This window comes from Equus quagga, chromosome 1 (genome assembly GCF_021613505.1).
Source record: "Equus quagga isolate Etosha38 chromosome 1, UCLA_HA_Equagga_1.0, whole genome shotgun sequence".
In the NCBI taxonomy this organism is placed as follows: domain Eukaryota; kingdom Metazoa; phylum Chordata; class Mammalia; order Perissodactyla; family Equidae; genus Equus; species Equus quagga.
The window spans coordinates 77,443,465-77,463,532 of NC_060267.1; the positions used below are offsets into that span (position 1 = coordinate 77,443,465).

The 20,068-nt window shown below is 42.7% G+C and overlaps 1 protein-coding gene across 4 annotated transcripts in view; it reads right to left on the reverse strand.

The window, feature by feature from the left end:
• TNC (tenascin C) overlaps positions 1–13,742 on the reverse strand; it is a 90,924-nt gene extending 77,182 nt beyond the window's left edge. For 2 of the 4 annotated variants that reach the window (XM_046658148.1, XM_046658138.1), the window contains exon 1: positions 13,540–13,740. The gene's annotated coding sequence lies outside the window, so the exon portion shown is untranslated. Of the gene's footprint in view, positions 1–13,539 lie in introns of all 4 variants that reach the window. The other 2 variants (XM_046658119.1, XM_046658128.1) reach the window with 2 other exon arrangements.
• Positions 13,743–20,068: the final 6,326 nt, after the last annotated feature.

Below are 20,068 nucleotides of genomic sequence, written 5' to 3' on the forward strand. Positions count from 1 at the left end.
TCTCTCTTTTTGTATTTTGATTTTTATCACTTATTTTTAAGCTTCTGAAGATTTGAGGCTCTCATGGGGCCACGTAGTAAAACATGCAATAGATTGAAGAGCTAGAAGATGAGCTCTGAGTCACACAACCACTTCTTGTGTGACCTTAGGCAACTCACATCCACTCTCTTGTAAAATAAACAAGTGCGTGTGGCTCCAATTCTAGAGTGTCTTTGGTTCTGGTGATACATGGCCCATTGCTAATTTGGCAATATTTCTACCAAACTTAATTTTGGATTTCATTTTAGACCCAAGTCAAATGGTCAATATTAAGTATAAACTCCCTAAATACTCAGTGTTTCTTTCTTTAGTTGTTTGGCTTAAGCATTCGTGATGCTTCATGGCTTCCTCTCCCCCATCCCCCGAACAGACATTTCATTACCAACCAAATTAAGCCCACAAATCTTAATCCATAAAATATTTCCATCCAGACACAATAATGAGATTCATATTTGTGGTTTAGTATACCTAAGAAAAGCTCAGATGAAGTATGACTAGATCCATTGATACACTCAGACCACAAACTTCCCTGGCGTGGTCTGGTTTCAATTTTTGAAATAAAAACTCTGCAGAACGCTTGCTTTCTCTCTTCTATGTCTTGCCTAGACTGCAAGGAAAATAAAAAGTGGGTCTGACCAAGTGGCAACAGTATAGATTTCTATAAGGTTCTGGAAAATTGTTTCAAAAATAGATTTGAATTCATTTCCCAACGGAACCATGACCTTCTCTGTTTTGGCCTTTGTCCAGAATTTTAAGCAATCTCGTTGACTCTTTCACAAATATTGGAAAGTGGGTTCTTGAGCCCAGGTTATAAGAATGAAAGAAATTTATCTAAGAAGGACAGGTTATAGATGGACTTATAACTCAACCCTAAATAAGAGATTTTCTGAAAAGGGCTCTGTGACATGGTGGCCTTTGTGAAACTGTCGGCCACCCAATGCCAGAGATGTAGCCTTGAAAACTCTTAAGGAGCCACTCTGATGGGAGAGAAGAGAACACAGCCTTTAGAATCAGGTAGACCTGACATCAAATTCCGCTTACCCGCTGGGGAGCCTTGGACAAAGTCCTATAACTATTTTGAACCGTGGCTTCTTTAGCTGTTGAACGGAGATCTTTCCAGGGTTGTTGGAGACAGTGAATGGGGCAATGGAGTTATAAATGCCTGGGATATTAATCATAAATGCTACTAACAAATGTCAGTATCTATTCTCCTTTTCTTTCCTCTTTCTTCTCATCCTCCCCTATTAGGGAGCTCCATGACATTGAACACGTTTCAAAAAAAAGACAATAATTTTGTAGAGGTCTTTCAAGGTTTGGTTAAGAGGTTGAATTGGTTTGGGAAGGCAGTTAAGTTTCAGTTTATGTGTCAACTTCAATTAGCTGATGGGGCTGCCTGGAGCCGCTTTGAGAAAGATTCTGTGGCCATGTTTGGGCTCAAGGGGAAAGGTGATTTGATGGATTAGCAATGTCTACCATGGGTACAGAAGTAGGGGAGTGTTGCTATGTGTGCCAAATATTTGGCATAGCAAGACTGGATAGCTTTGGCAATTTTTCCATTCCTAATCTGCTGATATTCAAATGAATGGAATGCTGCTTGACTGAGGCTTGTGTCAGAAGGAACCAGATGGAGTCACTGACGATCATAAAAGCCTGTTAGAATCAAGTTCAATAAAGTTTGATCCATTTTGATAGAAGTTGACTCCCGAAATGAAAATATGCCTCTAAGACTGGAAGAAGGAAACTGGTCTTCCAGGGAACACTAAGACTACTCCAGTAAGTAGTTTGTGTGATCCCAGGCAAGGCAAACATACTTTCATTGTCTACTTTCTCTTTCTCAAAATGGGGCCATTTAAATGCTACAATAATAACTAACACTGATTGAATACATGTGTGCCAGGAACTGCTTTGTGTGTCTTATATGGATTATCTTATTATATCCTCTCCAAGATCCCTGAAATAGTTGCCTTTAGTTTTGTCAGTTTACAGATGAGAAAACAGATGAGATGCTCACACAGCTCGAGGCCTTGCAACTAGAAAGGGGGAGAGGAATTTAATTGAAGTAATCTGACTCATGTGTCAGAGATCTCATTCCTTACCATCAGCATTGCTGCCATCCTTTAATGATGTCAAAGGGTGGCTTTTGCATGACTAAGTTAAAAGAACTGACTTCAAAAGGAAGCAGTGGTCGGAGTCCAGAATAACTATTGCCAATGAAGGACCTTTACGACTTACAGAGAGAGAAGGAGAAGCTGCACATGAGTCTGAAGCATAGAGATGTTTCTAAACTTGACTTGGGTTTAATTTGGCTGTGTAACTTTCAGTGGCATTTTCTAATGTGTAATCCACAACATGTTGACAGGTATTAATGCATGGGAGAAAGAATTCCTAATTAAACATGTTCAGAAAATGCTATTTTAAACCAAGCAAATGACACAACTTTCTTTACTTCAGGATTTCCCAGGGTCTTTAATGTGCTCGTGTTCATTAGAAATCTCCAAGAAGGCGAGAGTTTATAGAGTGTTTCCCAAGCTTACTTGATTATTTTGTGTGTGAATTATGTCACAGGGTTGGGTTTGATGGCACACAATGGCAGAAGTGCAGATTTGGAACAAATCCTGACCCTTTCTCTTTTCATCTCCCTCATATGAGGTGGGAGTAATGATATACCTATGACCTGTCTATGACAAGCATGATGCTCCAGGATGAAGGCTCTCTAGCAATTTAAACTAAAAGTGATGCAACTAGTTTGACATTTATCCTGTACCTGGCACTTTACAGATGCCATTTAATTGTGACACCAACCTTATAAGTTTGAAAGCATTGTTCGTATTTTACTGTTAAGAGAACTGAAGGCTTGAGAATTTAAATAAATTGCCCAGAGGGTAATTATTGGACTCAGAATTAAAAACACAATCTTGTAATTCCAAACTCTATGCTTTTTCTGCTGTACCAAATTATCTTTTGAGGCAAGGTTTATTGCTTAGTTTAAACAATATTTATTCAATAAATATCAGAGGGGAATCCAACATCATTGATGTAAGTAGAGTTGGATTCCTAAAATGGGACCTCTTGGAAGGATGGTGTTGGGGAATTGGGGGTGTATATGATGATTGAATTTACAGTTTTGAACTTGAGGGAAGGCACAAAGCCAAATGCACTGCAATATTCATGTCTCGGGCAAGTCTTTAAAGCCCCTAGAAATAGCTTACTCTCCTTGAGTCTGGCCTGGAGAGAAAGTGAGTAAGTGAGAGGGAGATAAAGTGAGAAGTAGCAGACAGGGGAGCTTAAGAATCTCTCCTTTCTGGAAAATTGGGCCTCATGATATGTACTGACTTAAAAAAAAATACGCCTTCCAAGAAATTAATCAAGTCATGATAGCATTTCAGAGGGTCTTGAAATGACAACTTTTATTTTTGAAAGAATGGAGTTAAATGAACAAAAGAACAAAGAAAGAAAAGGGGGAAAATCCCTTCTAGACAGGATCATTAAATTCAGCATGTGGCAGGAAAGTCAAGAAATTAGCCCAAGAGAGATGAAAGTCAGAGGTAGCCAGGGACAAATCAAGATGGGTCATACAAATGAATAGCTCTTCTACCATTCTTCTAAGCTTCCTACAGCTAGACAGTTTGGCATTATGTTTTTAGAGAGACTTACTGGATGAACTTTTATTTCTGATTCAATCTCTTTATATGTATAAGTATAATAATATTCACCTTGCTAGGCTGTGGTGATTAGAAATTATGTATATAACTTTAGCACACTGACTGGCAGGAGTCAGTACATTTTTTTCTTAAGTGACCAGATAGTATATATTTTATGCTTTGCAGCCAGACCGTCTCTGTCACAACTCCTCGATTCCACTATTGTAGAGAAAGTAGCCACAGATATGACATAAATGAATGAGCGTGGCTATGTTGCAATAAAACTTTATTTACAAAAATAGGCAGCCACGTGGGACTTTGCTGACCCTGCTGGAATATAGCAGTTAGTCAATAAATGACAACTACTATTATAAAACCACATACAGATTGAACTGGACAGGAAGGAAACCAACGTCCTGTTGAGAACCTACCACATTCCTGATTTATGCCAAGCTTTATGCTAGATGCTTTTTTTATACATGCTATCATTTATCTTATCATTTGTCATGACACCCTGGTGAGCCTATTTGGAAATTAAATTCAGACTCAGGGAGTTTCAGCGGCTGCATTAAAAGAGAAAGCCAGCTTTTAGACCTAACATGTGACTCTAAAATATGTGTTCTCAGCCTCTACTCTGGGGTGACTCATGAGGCAACTTCCTGCAGTTCATATTAGGTGAAAACTTCAATTAGCACTGCTTGATAAAGAGGGAGATCAGAGCTTAAGCAGAAAGCTTCACCTTCCACTTCCTAGATCTTCCACAGCAATCTGGTGGCTAGCCACGTGTAAGCACTGAAATATTTGACCTCTGTCTTTCTCTCAGAGTCTCTGGCTGGCCCTCAAGTTTTACACACTTCCCCTCTGGAGCGTGCTTAAGCCAAGGTGCATTGTTTGCAAACGCTTATTAGCTTCTGGGCAGATGCTGGCGAGTTTCCTTTGGCCTGCGATGGGGTTCCAGAGTCTGTTGAAGCTTGGCTGTGCTCGTGGATCATTTTAGCCAAAAAGAGTGGCTAATTAGGGTGATGCTCCACTCGTCTCTACCTCTAGAGCTAGGTTTTCCTACTCTGGGCATGTCTTTTTTAGCTCAAGTGGCTCGTTTACCTTTTTACCCCAGGTCTAGATGAGTGAGAACAAATTTACAGTGCTTTTAACATCCACAAAGCTTTGTGCTCCAGTGAAGAATTTACCAGACGATAATCTAAGATGTTTTTAGGTAGATGCCCTGTGGAAAAGGGTATTTTGTAGTCAAACAAGTTTGGGGATACAGGGTTAAACAAATCTGAATAGATTAACTGCTGCAGGATTTTTCTGATCACGTACTCTTCTACCCAAAATCTCCCATTGGCTCCTTGTCACACTCAGCATAAAATCCTAAGTCTTAGCCACTGTCTACAGGCTCATTTCCTCATTTCTTTCAGATCTCTGCTCAAATATCATCTCCACATCCCACCCTATCTAAAGCAGCACCACCAGTCATTGTCTGTTCCCTCATCGTGTTTAGTATTTCCTCTTAGCAAGTATCTACCTAAAATTGTACTATAAGCTTTGATTCCTTTTTATTGCCTACTTTCTTCCACCATAATGTACGCTCCATGAATAAAAGGACCTTGCATGTCTTGCTTTCTCCTGTATCTCCAGCCCTTAGAACCTCGTATTGAATGAACATGTGGGCCATGAATTTCTAAGAATGGGACATATTGTCAAGTGTTCCCCAAATTCATTTGGCCACAGAACACATTTTTAGATGAATCTTATGAGAATGCTATTCCACAGGACACACTTTTGGCAGCTACTTCTCTGGTGGAGTCTTATTACTAAGAACTATTTCAACAACAGGTAACAACAACGACGACAATAGAACATTGATATTGAGTGCCAATTTCTGTGCTAATCAATGCACTTTAACTGTGTCATTTAACCATCACAATAACCTTATGAAGTAGAGACAACTTTGCCTTTAATACAGATGAGGAAAATGAGGCTTAGAGAAGTTAAATAACTTGGCCAAAATCACATAGCAAGCACTTGAACCCAGAACTTTCTGATACTGAAGCCACACTCTTAATCACTTTCCAATTCTTCCCCTGGGCTGTGAATTTCTCCACGTTTTAAGACAGAGAGCTCTTTGTCTCCATCCTTTCCTTGAGTCCTTTCTATCCTCCCACTAGTTGTAGACTGATCCTAGTTATAACTTCCAGATTTTCTGCTATCTCTTGTGACTCAGCCTTAAATCCCCAGACAGGCCTCCTCTGTCCTTGGTACTGGTTTTTCAAAATCTGAGGCAGTGCATGCTTTGACCCTGGGGGCCACCTCCGAAAGCAAGGACATTCCTTGAGGTCTGTGTCCTGAGACCGTTTCCTGTCCCAGGGCTGGACTGGCTTCTTCCTGTCATGTGTTATGATATCACTCTGAAAAGTTGAGAGCCTAGAGGGCAAAGCATGAAAACAACTTCAAGTTCTGGGCTTTCTGAATAAACTCTGGTGAGAAAGTAGAAGTCCAAATCTGGGACACAGCATGGATTACTGTCTGTTGTTGAAGGTTAATTTTATTCCAGTTGTGTTCGATTACATGTAAGCCAGATACAAATACTCCTTTCAAGAACTTCATGGGCAGGAGGAGTTGACCTCTGAGCAGACAGGCAATTCCAGGATGATAGAGGAATGATAGAAAAAAACATGAGGTGAAATGGAATGAAGTAAAGGGATATCTCATCTACCTGGAGGAGATGGTTCCTGAACTGAATTTTGAAAGGAGAATGAGTAAGTGAAAAACATAGGGAAGGACATTCGAGGAAGGAGGGAATGGCATTTGCCAGGGCATTAAAAACATGAAATGGTTGATGTGAAGAGCATGAATTAGAACTGAAGTACAAGGTCTGTTTGGAGACCAGGAGCCAGATCATGGAAAAAATTGAATGCCAGGCTGGGGATTTGAATTGTTTCTGTGGCCAGAAGAGCACCATTTGGAAATCTTTAGGGCTTGAAATGTTGTGCAAGCCAGGGTTGGGGAATAGATTGAAAGGGAAGGTTGGTGGGATGGGAGCCAATGGGGAAAGAAACTGTTGTAGTGGTCCATCTGTGAGATGCCATGGCCTGAACTTGGATGATGATGGTGAAGCTGGGAAGGCAGTGAACTGATTTACTTGTCAAGACAGTAGAGTCCACAAAATTTGGTATATGGTTAGGTAGTAAGGAGAGAGGTAGAAAAAGTGAAGGAATTAATCCTAGATTTTAGTCTTCATTATATCTGCTGATAGAGAAATAAGTTGGGGATGGGGACAATGGATGAGTTTCAGTTTTGGTCACTCTGAATTTCTTGCCTTTGAATGAAATACATTTGAAGTCATTGCCTTGAAATATTTTGCCCTGGGAAGATATTTGAGAGGAATCATGGCACCCCAATGAACTATGAAATGTAATTCAAAACACTTGGCTCCACCTTGTAAATTAATAGGAAGCTTAAATAAGACTCAGTCCACCCTAGTGACTACTATAATTATTGTTTGTTCATCAATAGAAATGCAGATGGGTTGGGTGAACTTGTTGTTGATAAGTGGTCAGAAATCAGTGACACTGGAGTGTTGGAGGCAGTGGCAGGCAAAGTCTAAGACGGGCCTCAATGATGCTGCTTCATGCTATTCACGTCCTTGTGTAGTTCCCTCTCCTTGAGTGTGAGATGGCCTGGTGGCTTGCTTCTAATCAATAGAATATGGCTAAGGTGATAGGGCGTCACTTCCACAATTAGGCTACAGTAGATTGTGATGTCTGTCTTGCTTGCCAGCTCTTTCTCTCATTGGCTTTGATGAAGCAAATGGCTATGTTGGAGAGACTCAAGTCGCAAGGAATAGATGGTGTCCTTGAGCCAACAGCAAGCAAGGAACTGAATCCAGCCAACAACCACATAAGTGAGCTTGGAAGCTAATCATTCCCCAGTTGAGTCTTCAGATGAGACCCCAATCCTGGCCAATCCTCATGAGAGACCGTAGGTAGAACATCCAGCTAAACCGTGTTTGGGTTCCTGACTTACAGAAACTGTAGGATAATAAATGTGGGTTGTTTTAAGCCACCAAGTTTTGTGGTAATTTGTTAGGCAGCAACAGATAACTAATACAGAAGACTCTTTGGCTCAGTCTATGTGAGTGAAGGCTGCCCAGAGAATAAGACTGTTAATTTTTTCTTTTTAAAAAATGCATTGACTCTGACGCCAGGAACCCTGGCTTCCAAGAGCAAGAGTCAGAAGACCTAGGATTCAGTCCTGACCCTGTTGCCAACTGGCATGAGATCTTAGGAAGACTTTTCCCGTCTCTGTGTCTCAGTTTCACCATTTTTCAAATGAGGAGAGTTAAACCAGACCAGCAATGTAGAAAAATTTTTGCCACAGAACTCTTTCATCAAATGGCATTTTATGAGGAGGCTCAATGTAGAAAACAGATAAAAGTGGAGGGGTTTGGTTGACATAAGGTTGAGAGGAGCCCGTGCTTGGCTTCCCCATCTCTCCATGGCAAAGCCCAGATCACCTCAGAGGAACCTTTTAAATCCGGTCTCCAAACCCCTGGCTTAGTGCTTACCCAGGAGCCCCTTTAGTTTCAACAACCTATGGGTAGGGAGATTTTACTTTTAACAATCTATCTATAAGTTAGAGCACTTTTCTGTGACATCTCTGCCTTGAATTACCTGTGTGGCCATCCCAGGACCCAGGATATAAGTACCTCAGAGAGCGGGCTGCTTCCCTTGGGGCAACTCCTACGTGAGCACATGAGCTGGTTTCACTTCCTGAGCTTCCCAGCAGGTGGGTGCCCTCTGCTGCATCAAAGCTTCTGAAGTATTTTCCTCTCCCAGGCTGTCTGTTCCCTAGCTGGAAAGTCATGGCTTCCTTGTCTGGATGTACTCACACGCTTTGTTATTATTATTATCATCATCAATATTGTTTTTATTTTGTTACTTGGTGCCTCCCTGGCTGTAATGTTCCTAAGGGTCTCTGGCTGGCAGAGAGTCTGGTGTTGCTGTGGGCTCTCTTGTTCTGGCTGTAATGTGTTGCTTTTGCAGTGAGGTGACATGTGTTCATGTCGCACTGCGTGCCTAGAAAAGTTTCCCAGTGCAATGCTATTAGCCAGAGCTACCTTATGATGCAGCTGTAGGCTAGAGTCGTGAATAAAAATACAGTGACTTGCACTCAATATTCAGTCTCTGCCATCTTATTTGTCTACCTACCAAGAATGGTTTTACCCCTTAAGACATCCTTGGGTGATTAAATTTGAGCCCTCCTATTTCCACCAAATTATTCCCTTGTCTAAAGTCCACCATTGACAATTCTCTGTATTAAGCATTGCCCTCTCTACCCTTTAAAAATGTAAATATTCCTCTAGCAAGTAGCCTGCTGTCTCTAACTTCTTCTGTTATCTGAAAAATGGGAATAATACTTGGCATGAAATTTTTTTCTTCATTTCCACTTGCGAATAGACTAAAAATACACAAGGAAGGAATTTTCCATTCACAATCTGCTTTCAGCGTAGGCATTTTGCTTTTACTCCATGATGGAGAGTCCAAGGGAGCAATGATAGTATTGAACTAGATTGTTGCTAAACTTAAATAGAGGCCAGAAATATGAGACAAGGAGGAAGGAAAGAGAAAAAGGATTTCTAAGCATAAGGACATAACTGAAAAAAAAGTCTGGTCATTGGGGTTAGAATCAGGTAGGCATGTAGAGTTTTCTCCTCTGCCAAGACTGCACAGGTGTGTATGGCCCCTTTCTGGTACGTAAGGCCACCACTGTCTTTGGTCTTGGGTGGAATTATTGCCTGGAGTTTGTAGGAGGTTGAGAGGGTTTCCCTCCTTGAAAGGAAGCCTTCATCTAATGTTTCCCACATGTTGAAGGTGTTCAAACTGGCCTGGGATTAGATTCAAGGGGATTCCCTGTGATCTTTTCAAAGTGAGAGGTGATTGAGTTATAAACTCTCATCTCTAAGGCTTCAGGGGAATTTGTGACTCAGAGCCTACAAGCATTTCCTGATTGTCATGGGATTCACTGCTCTGAGGCTGGGCACACCAATTTGGCTTTGTCTCCCCATCAGACCTTTTAAAATCAGGTGCTCAGTTCACCTGGTTCTCAGAGAGGGTGCAGGTCCAGGTCCAGCCCTGCCTTCCCAATCAGAGCTCCCACCTGGAGAGCACAGTGAAGTGTGTGCCTACTTTTCTGGGATGGAAACCAGCAGTAATGACCTGACTGTTACCTCTAGTGTCATTCGTCTCTCTCTGGGGCTGAAATTTGAACTTTTCTGTTTCCAGGCAGAGAATTGCACCACCATGAGCTGACCTTTTCTGAGCATCATGAGAAACGATATACACAGGGCTTTTCTGTAAAATTGATAGACACGAATGCCAGTCGGGGACTTCTCTACCACCTCAGCTAATCACTGAAAGTCACCGTTCAAAGTTCTCTATGAGGTCAGCCCAGCCTGACTTCAGGAGGCAATGAAGCAGAGTGGAAAGAATAATAGGGTTTAGTCAGAAAGTTTGGGTTCAAATCCAACTCTGCTCCTCGCTTGTGGAAAGCCCTCAGATGAGTCACCCAACTTCTTTGGGCTTTGATTTCGCTGTCCATAAAATGAAGCTAGTCATTCATAACTTGCAGTGGTAGAGTCAGAATTAGATGAGAAACCACAGGCAAACCCTCCTATCACATATGTGATATGTAGTTAGCCTCAACATTAACGACTTTGAGTGTTTTCTCATCACAAAGGGACTATATATCTAGAGTCAAGTAAATGTTTGTTACCTGCTTTCTACTCTTCCAGCTACTCTCATAGGAAAACACATCTAGCTTCAGTATGGAGGGACTTGTGCTTAGGTCAGCTGGATGTGTTTTCCTATGAGAAAATATGGCTGGATGTCTATAGAAATCCAGGGGGAGGAGAAAATAGGTGTTCTTAGTTCATTGTGAGCATTAGAAAGGGTAGGATTAAGGGGGATATGTTTTTCATTCTGTCAGCTTGAATTCCCTTTCCAAATTCCATTCTGGTTATATGATCAGGCTACCGCTGTATTTATGGGTGGCCACAGTCTGGCTGGAAGGGCAGATTTAGCCCAGAAAGAAGTGTTTTCTTTCTAAAGGCAGTGCAAGAAGCAGCAGCATTCAGAAGAAACGTGGCAGAATGTGCCTCTTACTTGGGGATCATGGGGACCCGTGTCTGACAACAGGTTTCATCCGAATTCTCGAACTCTGGAACAGTTACTCATTCTCTCCGCTCTTTGAGCCATCTCTTTGTCCAATAGGTACCACTCTTAGAGACATGTTGTGGCTATTTAGTTTGATGATGTACACAAAGGGCCTATAGATTAGAGAGTAGGCTCTCCGTATGTTTTGGTTATTGTTATCATTAAAATTAATTAATCATCCTTTGTTAAACATTTTAAGCTTCCCACATATATTCCTGTCTACTGTACTACTTGAGGAACTGCTCTAACTCCTACTACAGATGGAGACTCAGAGGGTCAAAAATCCTTGTTGAAGTGCAAAATTGCAGCCTGGAAAACACAACACCCGGCTTCGTGATTCTTCACTGTGTTTGGTGTCATTCAGGATTCTGTGGAAATGTCCCAGAGGCTGAGAGCAATGGGGTGAGTTTTGGACCCTCCATCCCCTCTTCACTCAACACAGCTCCAAATTGACCTGTTGTTTATTGGGGTTTTGCCTTCAATTTCAGTTAATGAATATTTCCACTGCTAAAAATAAGTTTGAGAACCCTGGTCTTAGAACATTCATCTTGGCCAAGTCCTTGTAAATTGATAAACAGGAATACCAAGAAAAGCCTCTATTTAGTGAGCCGTTACTATGTGCTAGGTACTATGCCAAGAGTTTGCCATATATGATCTCATTCGAATATCACAAGAGCCCTGTGAGACAAAGATGGTCATCCTCTTTCTATGGACCACAAAGCCGAGGGCTGGAAGGTAAGCAACCTTTGGTCTGGGGACGGAGCAGTTAGTGGAAGATAAGATAGGGAAGATAGATTTTTCAAACAAAGCATAGAAAAAAAAACTTTAGGCAGTACAACCTGGTAACACCCCTTTCAACCCTTATCCAATTCACGCTGTTCCAGCAAACCAGAGAATATTCTTCTTGTGCACCGCCACCCCCCCAAATGTTGTCACCTCCCTGAAACGCACAGAGTCAAAGTGCACTCATTCACTTCTACCACAAAGGGCTTGATGCACAGGATGCCAGCAAACTTTCCACACGTTTCTTTAGCACTGAACAAACCTTTCCCCAGTCCTGAGTTGGCCTTGCCATATCACAGGACTGGGCAGGAAGCTGGCTGGGGTGGGCAGCAGGTTTTTATTTCTAAAGCGCATATGGGAAAGCTCCATAAAAAAGGGAAAAAAGGTCCACCAAAACATGAAAAAGAGGCATTCATTCTTCAAGGGGTGGGGGGGGGGTCCCCGTCCCACTCTCCCTCTAGACGGAAAGCATTTGCAGAGTCCCCGGCAGCATGGTGCTTTATGGCCGTCTGCAAATACCCAAACTCAAAACCTTGTGCATTCTGGAATCAGAGCCCGACATTTATATCCAGCCCCAGGCTGCTCGCTTTTCTCCAAACTTGTGCCAACACAACCTCCTGATTGTAAAATACAGCTAAGTCTCTGACCTGCCAGCCTAGTGAGACACCCTCAGACAAGCTGAGATAAAAAGAAGAGGAGGGGGACAGAGGGGTGGGGAACCCACAAGAAACAATCCAAGATTGGCTAAATGCCTCTTTTAACTTCCAAAGTGATGGCAGTTTTTGGCAATGACATTGATTATCCAAAATTTCAATTACTAAGCACTCACTCTACTCAACTCTTTAGACCTCATTTTCTCTTCATCATGACAATATAAGTCATTGTCCCCAGTTTAGAGAAGTGGAAACTGAGGCTCGAAGATGTTACATCTTTGGTGGTGGTGGAGGGGATACCAAAGCGACCCCCGGCTTCAAAACCTGAGCTCTTAATCTCCTTACAATACTAATGGGGCGGGGAACCCCTGTGCCCTTTCCACAGACTGCCAAGTAGAGTTTCCCGTCCCTGGGGGAAACTGTTTCTCAGGGTTTTCTGCGATGAGAGGTGAGGAGGGAGAGGCGATTCTAGAAAGATATGGGATACTGCTGCCTCTCAGCACTCCAAACATGCACATGTCCCCAGACCAAGGGTCAGTGAATCAAGAGGCATTCACGAGGAGTCCCCTTGCCCTTCAGAACGGAAGCTGGTGCCCACCACCTCCATCTTGTAGTCTCTAGTTTGTTCATCTGGCCTTAGGAGTCACCTTCTCGCTTCTGTGCCCCAGCCCGTGGCCCTTTCCACATCTGACCACAGAGGGAATGCTGTGGAAGGAGGGGGTGGATACAAAACTCTTTGTAAACTGTAAGGTAAGGGCTGTTTAGACATAAAATTTTATTGTTCTCTCTACAATCCACTATCAGTCTCCCCCTAACCCATCCCAGAGTCCGGCCACGAATAAACTCCACTCTGAAACTCTCCTTCCCTAATCCTCCAAGGAAAATATTCACAGGTGAATCAGCCAGGCAAGGAGTTAAGAGAAAATCCTTGCTATTCCTCTGAAGAGCGGCAGAGATAAAAACTTTACAAAAAGTTCTTTCCGTGTATGCCTACTCATTGAACTAAAACAAACAGACAAAAATGTACAAGACTGGAAGAGGGGCGAGTAGGAAACAGCAAGGTGCATCTGATCATAACAAATACCCCACTTTGCCAGTGGCGAAGATAAAGCAAAGGTTTTATCATTATGAAACCACAACCCATTTGGTAACAGGAATGCAAACGGTATATTATAACGATCTTTGGTGATGGCGGTGAAACGGACTTACCTTTCCGGAGCTGGGAAACACCTAGATCCTTGAGCGAACCAGCTCCATGGAATAAGCACCTGGATGTGAGCAGCCGCGGGGCTCCCACGTGCGCTGCCCCCCAGTGTCACCCCGCGCCCGCGCCGTCTTTGTGCGGAGGAGAGGCGGGTGTGTGTCTGCGCGCGGGAGAGCGTGTGACAGTAGGCAGGCTGTGGCCAGTGCAGCCAGCTTTGGCTGGCTTATATAGCGAGCTCCTTCCTCTGTAATGGGACGCCTCGCCTCCAGACATCCTTTCCCACTTTTTCAGTTGGTGAGTTAAAGGAACAGCCCTCCCAGTGGAACAGGCTTAGCTTATGAAAGACGCACTCACTCCCTGCTCGCTGCCAAGAAAGGAGCCCATTTGCATACAATTTATGGCGAAAGGAGGAATCCCCGCTTCCCTCCTCTCCTGCTCCCGACACAGAGCAGCTGTTAGTGAAGTGTGATTTTTGCTTCGCTCCCCAAACGGATTTTCTAATTGTGAGACAGAAGCCCAGGGAGCAAGAGGGAGCAGGATGAACGATTCTGATTCTGGCTCTGCTACTCCGGCAGGCAGGCTGGAAATGCCACCAGGGCTCGCCTGTGCTCTGGGCAGCTGCTGCTCAGTGGCACCTTGGAGAAAGCAAAGAGGCTGAGCCGAGTTCCTGGAAAGAGGAGATAAAGCCCTTCAAAAGCCTGGGGCGTTTTGAGTTTCCCAGGGCCAGCAGAGAGATAACCCAGGATTAGTTCTCAGCAGGTGGGCACTGTGCCTGGAGCACAGATCAGTCCGGCCTCTCTTCTGTGGGAGCCAGCCATGCCCAGCTGCCCGGAGGCGGCATTATCCCAGCCCCAGTGCCCTGTAGAGGAGCAGCTTTTTGACATTGTTCATGCCCAGTGCATGGTCCCGTCTTTGAAGCTGCATCTCCTGGGAAAAGGTCTCTGAGGTCTCTTCTCAGTGCTGGACGGTGTCCATCACAAGAGAAAAAAAGGTAACAACTTAATCTTTGAGACATAAGCTGTGTCTTAGCTCTCCAGCCTGCTGTGGATACTTGCCAAGCTCTGAGTCATCCATTTGTTTGGTGGTTAGCATGCAATGAGTACCCACAGGCACACACAGGCATTTGAGGGAGTGGGGAAGAGCCCGGGGCACGCACCCACGCTTGAGCTTGTCACAGCGTATAGTTTCGTGATAGTGGACAGAAATGAGTCTCATGCAATCTGTAGCTACTGTTGGACCTTCCTTTGTCAAGTCTATATGAGGAGCTGTACATGGTACTTTATGGACACTATTTCATTACATCCTTGCAACCACCGTGTGCGATGGCATGAGTGTTGCCCTCTTTTTACAGATGAAGAGACTGAGGGTCAGAGAAGCATTGTAACTTCACTAAGGGAATACACCTGGGAAGCATTTAGGTTACTACACTGGGCTCCATAATTCTTCTTATTACACATTACTGCCCACGACCATTGTAAGATGATATTTAAACCATGTTTTATGCCCTATTAGATTATAACACTACTTATATAAAAACCATTGCCATATTTGAATATGGAAGATATATTTCTTTTTCCATAGAGCTAATTCAGAGATCCTTGATTTTTTTAAATAAACTACCAATAATGGAGGTTTCCGTTATCCACCTATTTTCAATATTGAATAATATCATCCTCACACTCGTTATTATTATTGCTCTGGGCCTCAGTTTCCCCATCTGAAAAAAGTGGGACAAGATTAGGTCATCTCTAGGGTGTTCTGGCTCTGATATTCTAGGATTCTCTGCTTAAGTGACCCTCCCAGACAGCAAGAAAGCCCATACATAGTCATGTCATAAAACAGCTCATTTGAACTTTTGAACTGTTTTGGCTGATTCAAATGTTGGTTGTTTTGGAAGTTTTTAAATCTGTGTTTTAGCCAAAGCATATTTCAGTAGCACTAGTTGTGTCTTTCAATCAGTAATAAATGCTTCCATGCCTCTTGGCTTTGTGAAGACTACTGAGTTTATCTCCTGGGTTACAGAATAGAATATTAGAAGAGTATATAATACATGTCATATAGACTTATACTTGCATATAATATATAATCAATATATATTTGCAGGACCAGCCCCGTGGCCGAGTGGTTATGTTCGCGCGCTCTGCTGGGGTGGCCCAGGGTATTCCCAGTTCGAATCCTGGGCATGGACGTGGCACTGCTCGTCAAGCCATGCTGAGGCGGCATCCCACATGCCACAACTAGAAGGACCCATAACTAAAATATACAACTATATACTGGGGGGATTTGGGGAGAAAAAAGCAGAAAAAAAAGAAGAAAGATTGGCAACAGTTGTTAGCTTAGGCAATAATCTTAAAATATATTTATATATATATTTGCAATTGTGTGTGTATTTAAATGAGACAAGAGAGCATGTTGGAAAACTGAGTGATAAATATAGTTTCTTCTGAGAATGTCCCAAACCCAACCTCCCACTTAGTAGTATTCCATGATCATTGATTAGGGCCTACTACAAGTGGCTTAGCCAATCACAGGGAAACAAAACCAAATAGGACCAGACTGGTCCTTGACGCAGGAAACAGGCCAGTGGAGCAATCAAACAAGAATATTACTAAGCGTTCAGTGAGCCATCATAGAAGTACATTCCAATAGCATAGAGAAGTGAGTTTTACTCATGAATCTTTAGAAGCAGCTTCTTATAAAATGAGTTTTCTCCAAAACCTATGTGATGTGGCATCTTAAGCCACACCTTGGCTTTTGAGTGAGGGGAGCCCAGACAAGAGCTTGTTTCTATCTGTCCCTGGACCTTCTTCAGCCTCCGTTCCAGACAAATGGATCTGCACACGCTGTGTGCTTTCCAATTTGCTGATGCTGTGCTCTATCTAGGGTCTTCACCTCCACCTCCTCAGATCCAGTGAGATCAATTCTGGTCTAATTTCCCCATGAAGCTCCCTAGATTTCTTCTATAAGAAATGCTTCCATGCACCACAGCATTTTGTAACTCTGTTAGGAAATTCATTGCCTCTACACAGTACAATGATGTATATATATCTAGGTTTTTCTCCTACACTCTCGGTTCCAGAGGACAGTGATTAACCCTACTTTTTCTGTGCCTAGCATAGAGCCTTGGGTATTGTAGAAGCTTTGTAAATGTTTATTGAATGAATGAAGTAACGGAGGAACAAGTGAATGTTTGACATGCTGTACGTTATAATCAAATTCTTCCTTTTTCACCCACGGAATATAAAAGGGCAACTAGATTATTGTGTCTAACACATCCATTGTACAGATAAGGAAAGTGGGCCCAGAGAGGGGCAATGACTTAACCAAGGCCTCCATGGCTTCCCTCCATGCAGATGGTCATCACAGTCAGAACTGAGCAAGTAAACCACGCTAGACATTACAGCAGAGGATGTTTGTGGAATTCATAGCTGTTCATCCTCCTGTTTGGCAGAGGCCGCAACTCTTGGCATCTGATCTCTTACGATCGTGCCCTTCGCAGTACTATAAGCACTTTTTTCTGCATGAGAAGGCAGAGCCGATGCTTGTAAACACCACCTCTGCACGGAGTTCTCAGCCAAAGGCTGATTTTGTTGTTGGTTGTTTGCGATCCTCATTCACAGGTTGCTGGTGGAGACTGTGGTTCGGAAGCCAGAGGGAGCATGGGGGATCACCTTGGGTGAGATCATTCTTATGTCCTTGAAGGTCTGTTAAATGTAATATGTTTTTTCCCCTATAGATCAGCCAGTGAGTGGAATATTGGCCAGGACTGGCATTGTCTGAGGCAGCTGAGTGTCCATTTCTTTGAGAAGTCTGGCATCTACTTCTCATGGGATCCCTTGATTCCCACCCATGCTGACCCACTCCTTTGCTGCTCCCAACCTCCTCCCTCCTTCTTGGAATTCATCTGGCGTGCTAACTCCCATCCAGAAGTCCCATGTGACTCTATATTTGCCAAAAATCTCTCCCAAAACAATGAAGGAGCTCTAGTCCAACACAATCAGCTAGTCCTTTAATTAGATGTATTTGTTTAGAGTCAAGATTCCCCAACTTGCTGTCTGCAAGCCTTTGTTCAGTGTTCTTCTCACTTTTCCTTAGATATTGAAGGACAAAACAGCTCAAAGACATCATTGGTCTTCGAATGAGTGGCAAGACAGAGGAGAGCTTCATTGACTGATGGAATATGGCAAATGAGCTGCACAATTGACCAAAACGTAGATTTCTGGTCAGCATGGCAGAGTGGAAAGAGTTTTGGTTCAGAGTGGGTTCAAATACTGATGTTGCATCAACTTCCTGTGTGACTTTGGGCAAATGCCTTCCCTTCTCTGGCTCTTAATGTCCTCGTTACCAAATAAGCAATCCTTAAGGATTTTGGCAACTTAAAAATTTTGAGTAAAAAATTCGAAGAAATAATTTAAAGGCTGCTGAGCCTTTGCACATTCAATTCTCTGTCCCTGGAATAACCCTCCTCCCGCTTTATCCATGTGGCAAATTCTTATATTATTTTACTTCATAATACTCCTAAGAAATGCTCCTTACATTCAGAGAGAGGGGCCCCTCCCCCATGCTCATCTAGACTTCCATTTTTCATTTTTAGCACATTTCATACTTGCCCCATTAGACCACGAACACTTTAAGAGTAGGCATCGTAACTTTTTATCTGCTTATTAACATATGTGTTTATAGCCAGCATCTATTTATGGTTGGTGCCTATGTCAATGAACACGCCACTTGTTTATTACTTTGAATATCATTCCTGCATATCCTGATTGTTAGAATGGCAGATAATCTATGGTCAATTTTGGAGGTAAACAATAAGACTTTCTTGAAATGATTTATTAGATAATTAAAGACTTTATTGTTATCGTTGATTTACTCATCCATTTCCCCAATGAGACTGTGAGAGCTCCCTGAGGACCCGAACTGTGTTTTCCATCCCAAAGCACTAGAAAGTCAAATAACATTTCCATGGAATGGCATATTGACCAACTGATTGGCTGAATGATGGAAGATGTGGAAAGGGCATAAGATTGGCACAAGTAGTTTTGGGTTTAATCCCCTTGACCATTGACAAGGTGAATTAGCTTGGGAAAATCATACTCCTTCTCTGAAACTCAGATTCTTCATTAGTGAGGTGGATAAAAATCCCTACCTCATGTACTACCCAGAGTTGGTGGGACGTCTAAGTAAGAGAGGGGAAAGGAAAGTGCTCAGTAAATTTGATAGCCTATGCAGATTTTTTGATGATGAATGATAATTTTTTCCCAAAAATTCCAGTAGAAAGGTCACACTTTGCATAGCTGTATTGTGCTTATGAATTCATGAGTCCCAGCTTCTGTCTAAAGTATTTCTGGGCTCTGCTGGACTTAGCAGGGGAGAGAAGGGAGTTTAAGCCCCCTGGTGCTGTCTTGTCTGCTAAGACTTGCTAAAGACTGCTTCTTAGCTGGAAGCCAAAGGGCAAAGAGGGAGAGTTCAAAGACCAGCATTAGCCGGCTCTAAGTTAGAAGGTCTGTTCTGTATTCCCTAGAGAGGGCTGGGAGGGGGTTTTGGTCACGTTTTCTGGTCTGAGCCCAGGCTGCAGTGATGAATACAAGTGAGTCAAGCCATCTTGGGCTTATACAGGTCACAGAGGGAATGCACAGCATTGAAGCCAGTGCAGATTGAATTTCTTTGACTGATTTGCCACAGCTGAGTTAGACACGCGTGAGGAAGTGTGATTTGTCCCTTTTCCTGATGTCTCTCCTTGGTTTTTCTTGGATTTCTTTTGTGGACAGTGACTGATAACAGCAGCTCGCATTCATTGAGCGGTTCCTGTGATGTAGACACTATTTAAGTAGTTTGCATGTGTTAAGTTCTGTGATCATTACAACGAGCCTATTGGATAGATACTGTCATTATTCCCATTTTTCAGATGGGGGTTGTGAGGTATGGAGAGACTAAGTAAATTGTCCAAGACATGTGATTCATAAATGGTAGCAAGAGGATCCAAACCCAAGTTGTAGACTCCAGCCCAACTTCCTATAATTGGGGGTGGTACCGTATATATTTAACTTAACAAATACCCAAAGGCAAAGATGGTGTTCTTAGACTCAGAGGGACTGCCCTGAGTGATTATGGAGTTTGTAAATGAAGATCTAATGAGGCAAGAAGGGCTTTGGTTATGTTTCTTTGGGTACTATGGCAGCAGGGAGCAGTGAAAAGTCCACGTCTGTCTGTGCTGATGCTGGAATTTTGGAAGTATCTGGTGTGGATTTCTTCCCATACTAATTCAACCCCTCAGCAGCTATAACAAGGAGTGGGACCTTGGGCAGATTACTTAACTTCTCTGTTATAGGTCCCTCATTTGTAAAATGGGTACAAGAATAACCGATACTTCCTGGAGTTATTCTCAGGATTAAAGGAAATATACTTAGTCAAATGTTTATGCTTGCCACATTCTAAGTAATCACAAAAGGGTGGCCATTGGTTATTATAGGTAGGTCATTTATTCTACTCTAGACCTTTATGTTTTTATTTTTAAATGATAGAAAAGATAAC